This window comes from Myotis yumanensis, unplaced genomic scaffold (genome assembly GCF_028538775.1).
Source record: "Myotis yumanensis isolate MYYU_CA2020_CCGP unplaced genomic scaffold, mMyoYum1.0.hap1 SCAF_4, whole genome shotgun sequence".
Classification (NCBI taxonomy): domain Eukaryota; kingdom Metazoa; phylum Chordata; class Mammalia; order Chiroptera; family Vespertilionidae; genus Myotis; species Myotis yumanensis.
Window position 1 is genome coordinate 110,175,013 of NW_027223755.1, and position 14,911 is coordinate 110,189,923.

Consider the following 14,911-nt stretch of genomic DNA (forward strand, 5'->3'; position numbering starts at 1 on the left):
AGCTGATTCTCACAGCCAATTGGCCTGGAGGTCAATTCCTCCCAGTGATATCTACAACAATCAATGCTTAACTACAACAAGACTGTGGACAAAGCCCACAAAGGGGTGCACCAAGAGTGTCCACCTCAGGTAATTGGGGAGGCTGAGCCACTGGGCCCTATAGGACACCTAGCACACAAAACCACTCTATCAATCCAGGGAAGCAGCCAAAATGTGGAGAAAAAGAAACAGATCACAAATGACAGAAATGGAGGAAAGCAAACTACTGGATATAGAGTTTAACACCAAGGTTATAAAGTTTTTCAAGAATTTTCTAGAAACCGCCGATAAATTTAATGAGACCCTCGAGGATATGGAAAAGGACCCACTAGAAATTAAGCATACATTGACTGAAATAAAGAATATCATACAGAGATCCAACAGCAGACCAGAGGATCCCAAGAATCAAGTCAAAGATTTGAAATACGAAGAAGCAAAAAACACCCAACTGGAAAAACAAAAAGAAAAAAGAATCCAAAAATATGAAGATAGTGTAAGGAGCCTCTGGGACAACTTCAAGCGTACCAACATCCAAATTATAGAGGTGCCAGAAGAAGAGAGAGCAAGATATTGAAAACCTATTTGAAGAAATCATGACAGAAAACTTCCCCTGCCTGGTGAGAGAAATAGACTTACAAGTCCAGGAAGCACAGAGAACCCCAAACAAAAGGAATCCAAAGAGGACCACACCAAGACACATCATAATTAAAATGCCAAGGGCAAAAGACAAAGAGAGAATCTTAAAAGCAGCAAGAAAAAAAAAGTCAGTTACCTACAAGGAAGTACCCATACAATTGTCAGCTGATTTCTCAACAGAAACTATGCAGGCCAGAAGGGAGTGGCAAGAAATATTCAAAGTGATTAATAGCAAGAACCTACAACCAAGATTACTTTACCCTGCAAAGCTATCATTCAGAATTGAAGGTCAGATAAAGAGCTTCACAGATAAGGAAAAGCTAAAGGAGTTCATCACCACCAAACCACTATTATATGAAATGCTGAAAGGTATCCTTTAAGAAGAGGAAGAAGAAAAAGGTAAAGATAAAAATTATGAACAACAAATACATATCTATCAACAAGTGAATCTAAAAATCAAGTGAATAAAAAATCTGATGAACAAAAAATACTAGAGGAATCCAAAGGCAACAAAATCTCAGACATATGCCGAAGCAATTTCTTCACTGATACAGATCCTAGGGCATTGGAAACTAAAGAGAAAATAAACAAATGGGACTATATCGAATTAAAAAGCTTCTGCACAGCAAAAGAAACCATTAACAAAACAACAAGAAAGCCCATTGCATGGGAGAACATATTCACCAATGTTATCACCGATAAGGGGTTAATCTCCAACATTTATAGGGAACTCATACAACTTAACAAAAGAAAGATAAATGATCCAATCAAAAAATGGGCAAAGGACCTAAATAGACACTTTTCAAAAGAGGGCATTCAGAAAGCCAAGAGACATATGAAAACATGCTCAAAGTCACTAATCATCTGAGAATGCAAATCAAAACAACAATGAGGTATCATCTCACACTTGTCAGGCTGGCTATCATCAACAAATCAACAAACGACAAGTGCTGGAGAGGATGTGGAGAAAAAGGAACCCTCGTGCACTGCTGGTGGGAATGCAGACTGGTGCAGCCACTATGGAAGACAGCATGGAGTTTCCTCAAAAAGTTAAAAATGGAACTCCCATTTGACCTAGTAATCCCACTTCTAGGAATATATCCCAAGAAACCAGAAACACCAATCAGAAAGGATATATGCACCCCTATGTTCATAGCAGCACAATTCACCATAGCGAAGATCTGGAAACAGCCTAAGTGCCCATCAGTAGATGAATGGATTAGAAAACTGTGGTACATCTACACAATGGAATACTATGCTGCTGTAAAAAAGAAGGAACTCTTACCATTTGCAACGGCATGGATGGAACTGGAGAGCATTATGCTAAGTGAAATAAGCCAGTCAATGAAAGAAAAATACCACATGACCTCACTCATTTATGGATAATAAAGACCATTATAAACTGATGAACAAAAATAGATACAGAGGCAGAGCAGCCGAACAGACTGTCAAACTACAGTGGGAAGGCTGGGGAGGGTTGGGGGGCGGGAGAGGGGGTAAGAGATCAACCGAAGGACTTGTATGCATGCATATAAGCATAACCAATGGACACAAGACACTGGGGGGTAGGGGAGGCCGGGGGAATGTCAAGGGGGAAAAAAGGGAGACATGTGTAATACTCTTTGTAATACTTTAAGCAATAAAACAAAATAAAAAAAATAAAAAATCTGATGAACAGAAAAAAAAAGGAAAAAAACCTATAAGGTGTACTTAGTTAAAATAAAATCTTATCTTCAAAAGACACTGTTAAGAACATGAAAGAGAAAACCCCTGGGAGAAAACATTTGTAATAACATGTCTGACAAAGAATCTGTGTGAAGAATACATAAATAGTCCTGAGAACTCAATAAGAAAGCAAGAGGCCCAACAAAAACGGACAAAAGATTTGAAAATACAGGCAGAAGATGACATGTGAATGGCCCCTAAGGACATGAGAAGATGCTTCACCTCATTCCTCACTGGGGACATGCAAATCCGAAGCACAGGGAGAGGCCACCTCCCGCCCACCAGGTGTGACGGCACCAGGGCCGGCGAGTGTGTGGAGCAATCGGAACTCTCCGACATGACTGGCAGGAACAAAAAATGGTACAGTCACTTTGGAAAACAGTTTGGCAGTTACTCATAAAGTTAAAAGGACGCTTATCATATGACCTAGCAATTCCACTTTTATTTACCCCAGAAAACTAAAAATATGCTCAACCAAAGACTTTTATATATACATTTATAGCAGCCTTATGCATTAATAATCCCAAGCTAAAAAGCCAAATGTCGACCAATAGTGAATAAATAAACAAAATGGGGCATATCCAGACCATAAAGAACTCTTTAGCGATGAAAAGGAACCGAATATTGGCACATACACAATGTGGATGGGCATTAACAGATCATTGCTGAGTAACCGAAGCTGGGCACAAAAGAATTCCTGCTCTACGATTCCATTTCTACGAAGCCCTGGAAAAGACAGACTCATCTACAGGGACAGGAGACAGGCCAGTGAGTCCCTGGGCCTGGCTGAGCAGTGGGTTGACTAGAAAGATGCATAAAGGAAGCTCTTGGAGGTGATGAAAATATTCTACATATTGAGTGAGATGTTTAATTGGGTGCAAATGTTTGTAAAAACTCATCAAACACTGTACTTAAAATGGAGGTATGTTATTGTATATAAATTATATCTGAATAAGGTTTTAACCAAATACTTAAATCCATTGCCATTTTGAAATTGAGATTTCACATTTAAAAAAAAAAATCTAGATTTTCTTCCACTTCTGAAAAAATCAGAATGACTTGACGACTGTCCCATGTGGCAATATTCTGCTGGGGCTTCGCAGCAGCTGCCCCGACACGGAGCCTGTGCGCCCATCACCCCGCATCTCCCGGTCCCCATCTTCTCACACGCAGCCCACTCTGCTCGTTCTCTATCCCCTGTGTTGGTGTATAGGGACATGTGACCTAGCGACCCCTGTCAATCACAGGTTAGATGCTTTCATTAAAATCCCCTGTACTTACTGTTGCACTGAAACCTCAGTTATCCAAGGTTATCAGGGAATAAGTGTGTGGGTAGCTGGATTTTTGTAGTTAATTGAAGGTTCGCTGGAAAATGGATGTGACTCTGGTTATTAAGAAGTCGTTCATGTTTCTGCGCTGCTAGGGCAGCTCTAGAACAGGAAGGCCGGAGCCCAGATGGCGCTCGCTGTTCCGACTGCAGGACAACGTCAGGAGAGGGGCCGGGATCTCTCGTCATTTCCATTGATAAAGGCAAATACAGTGGGGCCTTGACTTATGAGTGTCCCGACTAATGAGTTTTTTGAGATACCAGCTGTCTCTCAGCCTATTTTTTGCATTGAGTTGATAGAGTAATTTGAGTTAACGAGCTCGGTCTCAGAACGAATTAAACTTGTAAGTCAAGGCCCCACTGTATGTGCATTGTAGGCACCCAGATTCTGGTCTCTGTATGCCATTCCTGACCAAAAAAACCTAGGGCTTCTTAGAAGAATGGCTTATGCCTCTTTTAGTGCAGGAAATGTACAGGAGGAGCCTGCATGACTTGATCTTAGTAGAAAGCAGAGGAGGCACCAAGCACTCCTGGGGCCACTCGAAGGACCCCTTGAAGGGGCTCTTAGTGCCAAAGGCGGGACAATTTGAGCATCTTTACAAAAACCTGCAATAAATCGTAACATTAAATGCATAAAAAGTCTGTGAGCTCAGAATAATACTGAGAAAGGAGAACATGAATGTTACTGATCAGTAAATGTCATTAACAAAGGGGTCCCACTCCGGCTGCTTTTCCTGTATTTGGGGCACGAGCAGCTATTACGCTCAGTAAGCTGCTTCCCTTACTGCAAGGGCGGCAACGTTCAGCTCGAACCGTAGCCCAAGGCCTGTTTTTGGACAGCCCTTGAGCTAAGAATGGTTTTTATTGATTTATTTTTCTTTTATTTAAAAACATTATTTTCTTTTATTTTCCCCCATCTCCTTTTATCCGCTCCGTGAAGGGGTGTAGAGGGAGGACTGTGGCGCGACAGAGGCACATGGGGCCCGCAAAGCCGACCCTAGGCTCCTGGCCCTCCACGGGCACGTGTGCTGGCACCTGACCTGCTGCGCCTGCGGATCTGCAGTAAATAGAGAGAAGTCTTTAAAATGGGGTTTCACCTCAGTCTCTGTAAGCTTATGTTATCTCCCTCCCAGTACCTGCTAATTCAGCGTTTCCCAACATCAGCGGTTTGCGTGCCACCTTCACTGTTTTTGCTGAATCCCTACAGCACTGGTATCATTATTTACTTAACAGAAAACCTCATCTCGACTCACTTTTCTGCTTTAAAAAATTCAGCCTTGTCCTGAGTAACACTCCGAATGCTGAGCAGTGCTGTGCCTGTGAAATAGGCTTGCTATGCTAAACCACTTTTTGTAATGCCCATGAAATAGTTTCACTATGTGAAAAGGGTTCTTCTGTGTAGCACGAAGGTCACCTCGCTCACCGCCCTTCAGGGAATTCTCTGGTGATTACTTTCTACCTGGCTGACGCGTGCGCTGCCCAAAGACATGCCACCTCTGCCCAGCGTGTCCTCCTACGTCTCCCTGCCCTCCTTGGCATCCGGGGCGGCCTAGTTATGCCCATTTCACAGAGCGCTGACGAGCGCACAGCGGGACTTACCCACGACTCAGTGAGTCACAGGTGGATATGGAAACAGCCAGCAGGTCCCCTGGCTCCTGGCCACTCCTCGGGGTGAGACACCCGACCTCTTGCACGCGCTCTGGTGGGTGTCGGGGAGTCTGCAGTGTGGCAATAGAGCCGCCACCTCCGACTGTGCTCACCCAGGGCAGCGCTCACCATAAACTCAAACCCGTGGGACCGAGGGAGGCGACGAGGAAGGTGGCTCCCTCCGAGGCCTCCGGGAGGGGGGACCAGGGGCCTTATCTGAGCTGATGAGAGAAGGAGGATTCGGCCAGGGTGTGTGGTTAAGTGGAAGAAAGAAAGGGCAGATCAGCATATGCAGCCGGAACGCATTTGTGTAGACAAGAGAGATCGTTACCTCTCAGGGGAGACACCAGAAAGTGGTCATAGGAGCGGCTGGGGGCAGGCAGGGAGGAGACTTGAAAGCAAGTTACTCCTTATGCACCTTTTGTATTTTGGACCATATCAATGTTTTTTAAAAATTCGACTTATTGGTGTAACATTAGTTAATACATATCAAGGTTTAATCTGTTCATTTATTCAATCAGTCACTGTTAAGCACTGACTGTGTGCTCAGCACTGTTGTAGGCACCAAGCATCCATCGATACACAGTAAAGACATGAACCCCTGGCCGGCCAGTGTGGCTCAGTGGTAGAGCGTCGACCCAGGAACCAGGAGGTCACAGTTTGGTTCCGGGTCAGAGCACATGCCCGGGTTGTGGGCTCCATCCCCAGAAGGGGGTGTGCCGGAGGCAGCCGATTGATGATGCTTCTCCCTCGTCGATGTTTCTATTTTTTCTATCCCTCTCCCACTCGCTCTTAAAATCAATAAAAACATTAAAAAAAAAAAGATGTGAGCCCAGGCTTCAATGAGGTAATGCTTGGGAAGCGCTTTGCACAGGGCCTGCACATGGGCCAGCGGTAGCTGCTTCTACTGCTGTTGTGTCATGCAAGGAGCAGAGTCCTCCAATGGCCCCTTCTTCACCCTGGGTCGTTAGGACTGTCACTCAGGGGAGATGGCCAGCGGGAGACGTGGCTCCCAGGCTCTGCCCCTTGTGGGACTGGTCCTTCCCTGGCAAGCAAATCCCACGGTCCCAATGTCCCCAGTGGCCCCCAAGGCCCCCTGGCCGGCAATGGGCTTTCCCAGGCCACTCCTGTGAGCAGCTATCCCTACACCCGGCTCCTGGCACCGGCAGCCGTGGATGCGGCCTGTGGGTGCTGGCCTCCAAAAGAGCACTTCCTACACTTGTCCCAGCGGAAGGGAGACCGGTGAGGGGTGGAACGGAGGCCCCCCCCCTCCCCACCGCCCCGCAGGCGCCTGGCCCTGCGCATCTCTGCCAGGTGCGAGGCTGGGAGAGCGAAGCGCTGAGCTGCTGGCCGACCTGTGGAGCCCTTCCTGTGGCCCACGCCTCACGGAGGTTCATCCACGCCTCACGGAGCAGCAGCGCCCGGCCCAGATCCAGCCCTTCCTCCTGGGCTAATGCTCAGCTCCTGGGAGAGGAGTGGGGCTCCTGCTGAAGGCGCTGCATCAGCGGGGCAGGGCCCACCCCGCTCTCTCCTCTGCTACCTTCTCTAAAGCCTGGGGTGTGTGGTCGCTGCTCCGGTGCCATCAGGCGCCCTTTGTCCCCATCTTCCCTGAGAGCCGTTATGGCTGAGCTTTGCAACTGGGGTGTTGGGAGAGGATGGGAGCCCGTTAGGCCAATTGCCGGCACGGAGTACGGTCAAGGAGAGCTGAGAACTCAGTGACCAGGACAGGAGCCAGCAGGGGGCAGTGAGCGGGCGGGGCTGCCCCCATCTCCACCCCAACCGACCAGCCAGCCTCCATCCTGCCAGTGCCCCTCTGGCTGGTCCCATGGAAGATGAGGGATGGTGTCAGGGAAGTGCTCAGAGCTGCTGCTGGGGCAGCACTGGCCAAGCCCTGCGGGGAGTGGGGCAGGCGCCAGGGCCTGGGGAGCCGGCCTGCTCTCTGGGTGTGACCCGCCCGGCCCGCCTCGACAGTAGGCTCAGCCGGGAGCTCAGCGCACCACACACCCTCGCCCCTCGGGCACCACGCGAAAAGAGGGCCGCAGGGTCCCCACGAGACAGGCACTTGGAGGGATCGCTCAGCCAACACTTCTCGGTGGACTGGTGCTCCTGCTGGGGACAAGGCCTCACTCCCGGTTTCGGGCTCCATCCCTGTGGGGTGTACAGGGGGCAGCCGATGGCTGTTTCGCTTTCACATCGATGATTCTCTCTCTCCCCCCTTTCCCTTACTCTAAAAAAATCAATTAAAATAAGTCTCACTTCAAACATCAATGCTCAAGTTACGGTGAAGGTGGTGAACCGAGGCCCACAGTTGAGAGGCGTTTGCCACAAGGTTGCAGGAGTGGCGGCCTGGCCCAGCGTCCCGGTTTTGGGAACTCCGATAATGCACCTGCGCTGGCTGCTTGTTTCCCGTTCCCTTGGGACCCTTGACCAGCTCCCACCGCCAGGCGAAGGCCAAGGAGCTGCCGCTGAAGGGCCTCTGGCCTTGAGGGCAGGTCAAGGCTGGCGCTGACGGCGGCACCGGCCTTGTGCTCTTAGGGGCTAGCGCTTGGCAGCCTGCTTGATCTGGGCTGCAGCTGGGCACCAGTGATACTCTCCTGGACTCAATATCGTCCTTTCTGTTGACTCACTCTTGTTTTTACCTAAAGACCTGCTTGAGCTCTGTCCTAAGCAACGATGCCCGCAAAATCACAGGTTCCAGGTCACTAATTACGTACGTTTTCTAATACAGGCAATTACCAGTGAGATGAAGGGCTTGTCAGCGCACCATCTCCGCCTGCCACGCTGCGCGGGAGACAGAGTCAGCCGCGGTCCTCCCGCCTCCTAGACGCACCAGGTTAGACAAACACCTCGCCACCCGCGGCTCCAGGGCCGCCGCGGTGTGGACCCCTCGCCCCCAGTGCTGTGCCAGGCTGTGTGCTGACAAAACCCGTTCTGTCGGTTTTTCTACTACAGCCCAAGATTACATCAGCCTCCATCCCAGGAGGAGTCTGACACATGACCTGCCACCCAGCCCACAGCCCCTAAACCCCAGGACGGCAGGTGTGGCCAGAGCTGCCGGAAAAACCCCTTGCGTTGGAATGGCCTCTTCACGGGGCAGCAGCACCCGTCTGGCCTCTGGCCAGCAGGCCACGCCTCGGAGCAGCCGTCCTGTCGGGAGGCCAGCGGGCTCCTGCTCGTCACTTCCTTGTTCGACTGGTGGCCAAGCGCCACACGCAGGTTTGGAAGATGACCACACCTCGTGCCGATGAAACCCTCGCCGCTGTCTTCTCTGGTGGACACCGACGCCATGGCGACAGGGCGGCAGGATGCGGCCAACTGTGCGCGGGCACGTGCACGCCCGGGCCCGAGAAGGGCGGTTAACTGTTTCTGTTTAAAAAACTGGATTTGTGTGCACGGGGTTAAACAGACGGTCATACGGCTTATCTTGGTGGGGAAGGCTCTGTGGCTATTTAAAAAATGCTTTTAGTTTATCTGTGGTTTGCAATTTCCTACAACGAACAGATATTGCTAGTATGATTAAGAAGTAATAAAGGAGAAAGTTATTTTTTATATCAACACGGAAAAAAGTGAGCTTATAGCTTTATGGGAAAATGGGTTGTCAGGAAAGGTGGTTGTTAGGCACCTGAAACCGATATAATTGTATTAACCAACGTCACCCCAATTAATTCAATTAAAAAAATAAGTGTAGGGATCTTAGAATTTAGCTGCGACTTTAGGGGAAGGGGCGGGGCGATGCTGGATGGGTTGGGATCAAATGTCTACAGGGGCTTCCGGAGAAGTTCAGATTAGACTTACTCTTCAACCTGGGTTCTAGTATTTGCGACAGTTTTCCAAAACTCGTTACTTTTATAAAATGTTTAAAAGCCTCAAAGGGCGGGGGAGGCGGGGGGTGCCAAGTCAGCTCGGAAACTCGGCCTGGGCCCCTTGCAGCTGGACAGCGCTCCCCCATGGAGGCAGGTGGGCCCTTCCTTGCTCCTGGGCACAGGGTGAGCCCTAGGTGGCTTCCCATGGAGGCGCAGCCTCGGAATGCGCATTTCCTGGGTGGCTCCTGTCTCCAAACCCTTGTTGACAGAGTCTTGAAGCTGTTTGCTTCCTTGTTGCCGGGACGAGGCTGCACCGGGCTATGTGCTGTACGATTACGTTTATGTGGGGAGACAGCTCACCCCCCTGGCACAATGCCATCGCATCCTAATGGGCAGACGACTTGGGGGTGCCAACGGTGAGCACACAAGCCCACGGCCCTCCCCTCCCCGGCCATGCAAGCGGCCACTTGCCCAGGGTGGGTGGTGTGTGTTGACAGCTGGTGGGGCGGAATGCGGCCAGTTTCATGTGCTCCCTCCCGCCCTCCTTCCTGCTAAGGCTGGAGGCAACCTGAAGGGGAAAGTGCCTGCCAAGCCTCAGTGGGCGGGGAGAAGGGGTGGAGGATGGCGATGGTAACTCCACTGGGAAGAAAAGGCCGTGTCCCCACGAGAGTCAGAAAAATAAGCTCAACCTGACAAAATGGTGAGGCTCACACAATAGGTCCAGCTCCATAGCGTCTCTATTTTCCATCAGGAAACACGAATTATTCTGTTATTATTCAAAATGTGAGCTTTAGAGTCAGAGCTGAGTGGAGTCTCAGACCATCACAACGGCTCCCGCCCCCCACCCCGCGCCCCCCTTGCCCCGCCCCAGGCCTGCATTTTCAGGACGGCTGAAAGGGGATGGTGCCCGCAAAGCGCTGGGCATGGCGTGGAGTCGGTGCTGGCTGTCGTCCTTGCTGGGGAAAGGGGTGGGACAGTGCAGGTGGCCGCTGGGCGTGCACACTCACCTGCGAGGCGGCCTCAGAGAGGATGGTGCTGGCAGGGGAGGTTCCCAGCTCACAGATGAAAGCTTCGAGCCCCGCACTGCACTCCCCGAGGCCCAGCTGGCCCGGGTCACACTTCTGTCAGAAACTTTCAAGGGCACCCCTGTGTCTGCAGAATAAAGGAGAAGCCCTTAGCTGGTTCAGTGCGGCCCCAACCTGCATGTCTCCTTTTAGCCTTCTCATTCCCCTTTAAAACAGGGTAGTGCTTAAGAGCGTGGGTTTAAATCCCAGCTGTCACTCACTGTGTGACTGTGGAATGGACTTACCCTCTCTGTGCCCTGGTTTCCCCATCTGTCACGTTAGGGGAAAACAGTACCTACTTCATTTCCAGTCCCCCCCGAATGGAAGTCACCTGGTCATCCTCCTTCTCGCCCCGCCCTCGCCCTGTGGACCAACTCCTTCTATTTTATTTGCTTCCCTCTGTCTCAGATCATCGCTATTTATATCCCTCTCTAATCCGTGCTACTGGGTGGGGAGGTCCCTAGATTTCCCAATGCTTGAGTTTGGAACTTGCACACAGTAGGTGTTCAATAAGTACGCCTGGCCTTCAGGGCTGGGTGGGGGCAGGGCTGCCATTCAGCTGGTATCCGAGGTGTGGTTTCGAGGGTTGATTATGTCTGGAAACCTTTCCTGGTGGAAGGGCCTTTTACGTAAACATTCCGAATCTGATCACTGCTCTGTGTGTAGGGGTGGGGGCACCTGCTCTCCTTCCATCCACCTGCCAGTTGCAGCTCAACTGCGTCCCCCAAATTCATATGTTGAAGCCCTAACCCCCAGGACCTCAGAAGTGACTGCTCGTTGGGGTCTTTAAAGAGATGCTACAGTCAAATGGGGCCAACGGGATGGCCCGAGTCCAACCCGACCGCCTCCTCAGGAGAGAGGCCATTTGGACACCCAAAGAGACACCTGGGTGCCCTCTCAGAGGAGAGACCTTGTGAGGACACAACCAGAGGCGGCAGCTGCAGCACAGAGGCCTCAGGAGGCGCCTGGACCTTGGACTTTCAGCCCCAGACTGTGAGAGAAGTTTTTGTTGCTTAAGCCGCCAGCCCGGGTATCACAGCAGCCTGATTGACTAATGAAAGCTGTAATGAGAGACGAACCAAGAGGCTGAGCCGGGGGTGAGGAGAGCCCTCCCATGTCTAGTTTCGAGGCCAGGCGGGTCAGGAAGCCCCCCGGGCCCCGCAGAATGGTTTCTGCTCAGGGGTGAGTCTATTCTTCCTCCAGACCAACAGATTCCATGCCCTTCTGTGGAGACACACTCCATATTTAACCACCCGCCCTGCAAGTCCTTCCCCATTACCAGATTAAAGGCAATAATACATGGCATCTTAAACCTATTATTATTATTACTAGAGGCTTGGTGCATGAAATTCGTGCATGGAGAGGTCCCTCTGCCTGGCCTGCACCCTCTTGCAATCCAGGACTGCTGGCTGCTCACCGCTTGCCTGCCTGCCTGATCGTCCCTAACCACTCACCTGCCTGCCTGACCACCCCTAACTGCCTCTGCGTGCCTGCCTGATCACCCCTAACTGCCTCTGCCTGCCTGCCTGACTGCCCCTAACCGCTCTGCCTGCCTGCCTGATCACCCCTAACCGCCTCTGCCTGCCTGCCTCATCGCCCCAACCACTCACCTGCCTGTCTGATTGCCCCAACCACTCACCTGACTGCCTGATCGCCCCTAACTTTTCTGTCTGCCTGCCTGATTGCCCCTAACCACTCACCTGCCTGCCTGATCACCCCAACTACACTGCCTGCCTGCCTGATTGTCCCTAACCGCCTCTGCCTGCCTGCCTCATCACCCCAACCACTTGCCTGCCTGCCTGAATACCCCTAATCGCCTCTGCCTGCCTGCCTCATCACCCCAACCACTCGCCTGCCTGCCTGATCGCCCCTAACTACCTCTACTTGCCTGCCTGATCACACCGAACCACTTGTTTGCCTGCCTGATTGCCTCTAACCACTCTGCCTGCCTGCCTGATCACCCCTAACCACTTGCCTGTCTGCCTCATCGCCCCTAACCACTCACCTGCCTGCCTGATCACACCTAACCACACTGCCTGCCTGCCTGATTGTCCCTAACCGCCTCTGCCTGAATGAATACCCCTAACTGCCTCTGCCTGCCTGCCTCATCACCCCACCACTCGCCTGCCTGCCTGACCACCCCTAACTGCCTCTGCCTGCCTGCCTCATCGCTCCAAACCACTCGCCTGCCTGCCTAATCACCCCTAACTGCTCCCTGGGGGGTGGGGACAGCCGAGGCGAGGGGTGGTGGTGTTCTGGTGTCTGGTTGTTCTGGTCATTCCACTATTTCAGTCGCTGGGCTTTTATTATATAGGATTTGCCTTAGACAAAGAGTGAGAGTCCAAATTTTTTTGTCCAGAAGACCTTGCATTTTGCTGCGACGAGTCCAGCAACAGCTTCCCACCCCACTTGGAGTAAAACCCAAACTCCTTCCCACTGCCTGCAGGGTCTGGCTGCCCCCTCCTGCTCTGCCCTCCCCTCTGCTCCCAGTTTCCAAGATTGTTTCTTGCTGTTCCCGTGTAGAGCAGTGGCCCCTGGACCGCTGATCCCCAGCCCCTGCCACAGCTCCAGGCTGTGCATCAGGATCAAACACGCATGCGTGCGCGTGCGCGCGCACGCGCGCGCGCACACACACACACACACACACACACACACTCATGCACACATGGACGCATGCGTGCGTGCACACATTGGGCCTCGCACACAGCTGCTCTGGCTCTGCAGGTTGAGTTGGGTTTGGTGTCTCTCTCTCTATATTTTTTAAACTAGAAATCTTTTAAAAAAGTGATTATTGATTTCAAAGAGGAAGGGGGGAGAGAGAGATAGAAACATCAATGATGAGAAAGAATATTTGACCAGCTGCCTCCTGCACGCCCCCTACTGGGGATGAGCCCGAAAACAGGGCTTGTGCCCTGACTGGGAATTGAATCCTGAACTCCTGGCTCATAGGTCTATGCCAGGGGTGGGCAAACTTTTTGACTCGAGGGCCACAATGGGTTCTTAAACTGGACCGGAGGGCCGGAACAAAAGCATGGATGGAGTGTTTGTGTGAACTAATATAAATTCAAAGTAAACATCATTACATAAAAGGGTACGGTCTTTTTTTTTTTTAGTTTTATTCATTTCAAACGGGCCGGATCCAGCCCGCGGGCCGTAGTTTGCCCACGGCTGGTCTATGCTCAGCCACTGAGCCCCGCTGGCCGGGCTGTGTATATATTTTTAAACTTCAGCACAGAGTCTGGTGCATGGGCAGCACTGAGGCGCAGCACCGTAGGTCTTCATGGAGCTGCTGCTTCTTTCAAGCCTCAGCTCCAGGGCCATCTCTCCGAGGGGCCCACCCTGACCCCCAGGCCCCCAGAACTCCCTAGCCCATGGCCCTACTTATTTTCTCTGGAGACCTGACTCCATCAGAGACCATCTGATCTATTCATGTTTCCTGTCTGTCCCCTCCACCAGACTTTAAACTCCCCATGGTGTGCTCTGGCTTCTCGTCCCAGCAGCACCCCAAATCCCACAGCACACCAGAGCACCTCAGCAGCAACCCAGGGCACGCAGAGAACCCAGAGCACCCAGGGAACCCAGGGAACCCAGAGGACCCAGGGCACCCAGAGCACCCAGAGAGCCCAGAGGACCCAGGGAACCCAGGGGACCCAGAGCACCCAGGGCACCCAGGGCACCCAGAGCACCCAGGGGACCCAGAGCACCCAGGGCACCCAGGGCACCCAGAGCACCCAGGGGACCCAGAGCACCCAGAGCACCCAGGGAACCCAGGGGACCCAGAGCACCCAGGGCACCCAGAGCACCCAGGGGACCCAGGGCACCCAGGGGACCCACAGCACCCAGGGCACCCAGAGCACCCAGGGGACACAGAGCACCCAGAGGACCCAGGGGACCCAGGGCACCCAGAGCACCCAGGGGACACAGAGCACCCAGGGGACCCAGGGCACCCAGGGGACCCAGAGCACCCAGGGCACCCAGAGCACCCAGGGGACCCAGAGCACCCAGGGGACCCAGAGCACCGAGAGGACACAGAGCACCCAGGGGACCCTGGGGACCCCAGAAGCAGACCCTCTCTGTCCAGCACAGGAGCCACTGCTCACATGTGTCCACCGTCAGTGCTGGCCCCGCCACTGGGGGCTGAGCTGTGTCCTCGGTGTCAGACCTCAGAGAAGTGGTGAAAGAGATGGGCGATATGGTGAGTTCGGGGAGGTACAGTGCTGCGGGCGGCAAGGCTGTGAGTGTGCTCGGTGCCACTGAACTGTGCACTTAGAAATGGTTCGGATGGTAAATTCTGTTGTTTTTTAAACTGTGTTTACCCCAATTAAGAAATTTAAAAGGATGTGCCCACCGTAAAAAATCTGGCTGGTTTGTCTCAGTGGACAGAGCATCAGCCTGCGGACTAAGGGGTCTCGGGTTCGATTCCCTGCCAAGGGTGCGTGCCTCGCTTGCAGGTTCGTTCCGGCCCCTCTTTTGGGCACTTGTGGGAGGGACCAATGGTGTGTCTCTCTCATGACGATGTTTCTCTCTCTTTCTCTTCCCTCCTCTCCCTCCCTTCCCCTCTCCCTAAAAAAAAATCAGTGGAAAAAAGTCCCCAGGTGAGGATTAAAAAATCTCAATAACTTTTAATATTGGTGACATGCTCAAGTAATGATATTTTGAATATAGGGGTT

The 14,911-nt window shown here is 52.1% G+C and overlaps 1 protein-coding gene across 2 annotated transcripts in view; it reads right to left on the reverse strand.

The window, feature by feature from the left end:
• Nucleotides 1-14,911, reverse strand: part of SCNN1B (sodium channel epithelial 1 subunit beta) — a 54,138-nt gene that overhangs the window by 22,876 nt on the left and 16,351 nt on the right. The window contains exon 2 of one of the 2 annotated variants that reach the window (XM_070413680.1): nucleotides 10,185-10,329. The exons of the other annotated variant lie outside the window; for it this stretch is intronic. The gene's annotated coding sequence lies outside the window, so the exon portion shown is untranslated. The remainder of the gene's footprint in view (nucleotides 1-10,184; nucleotides 10,330-14,911) is intronic. 2 annotated transcript variants of the gene reach the window in all.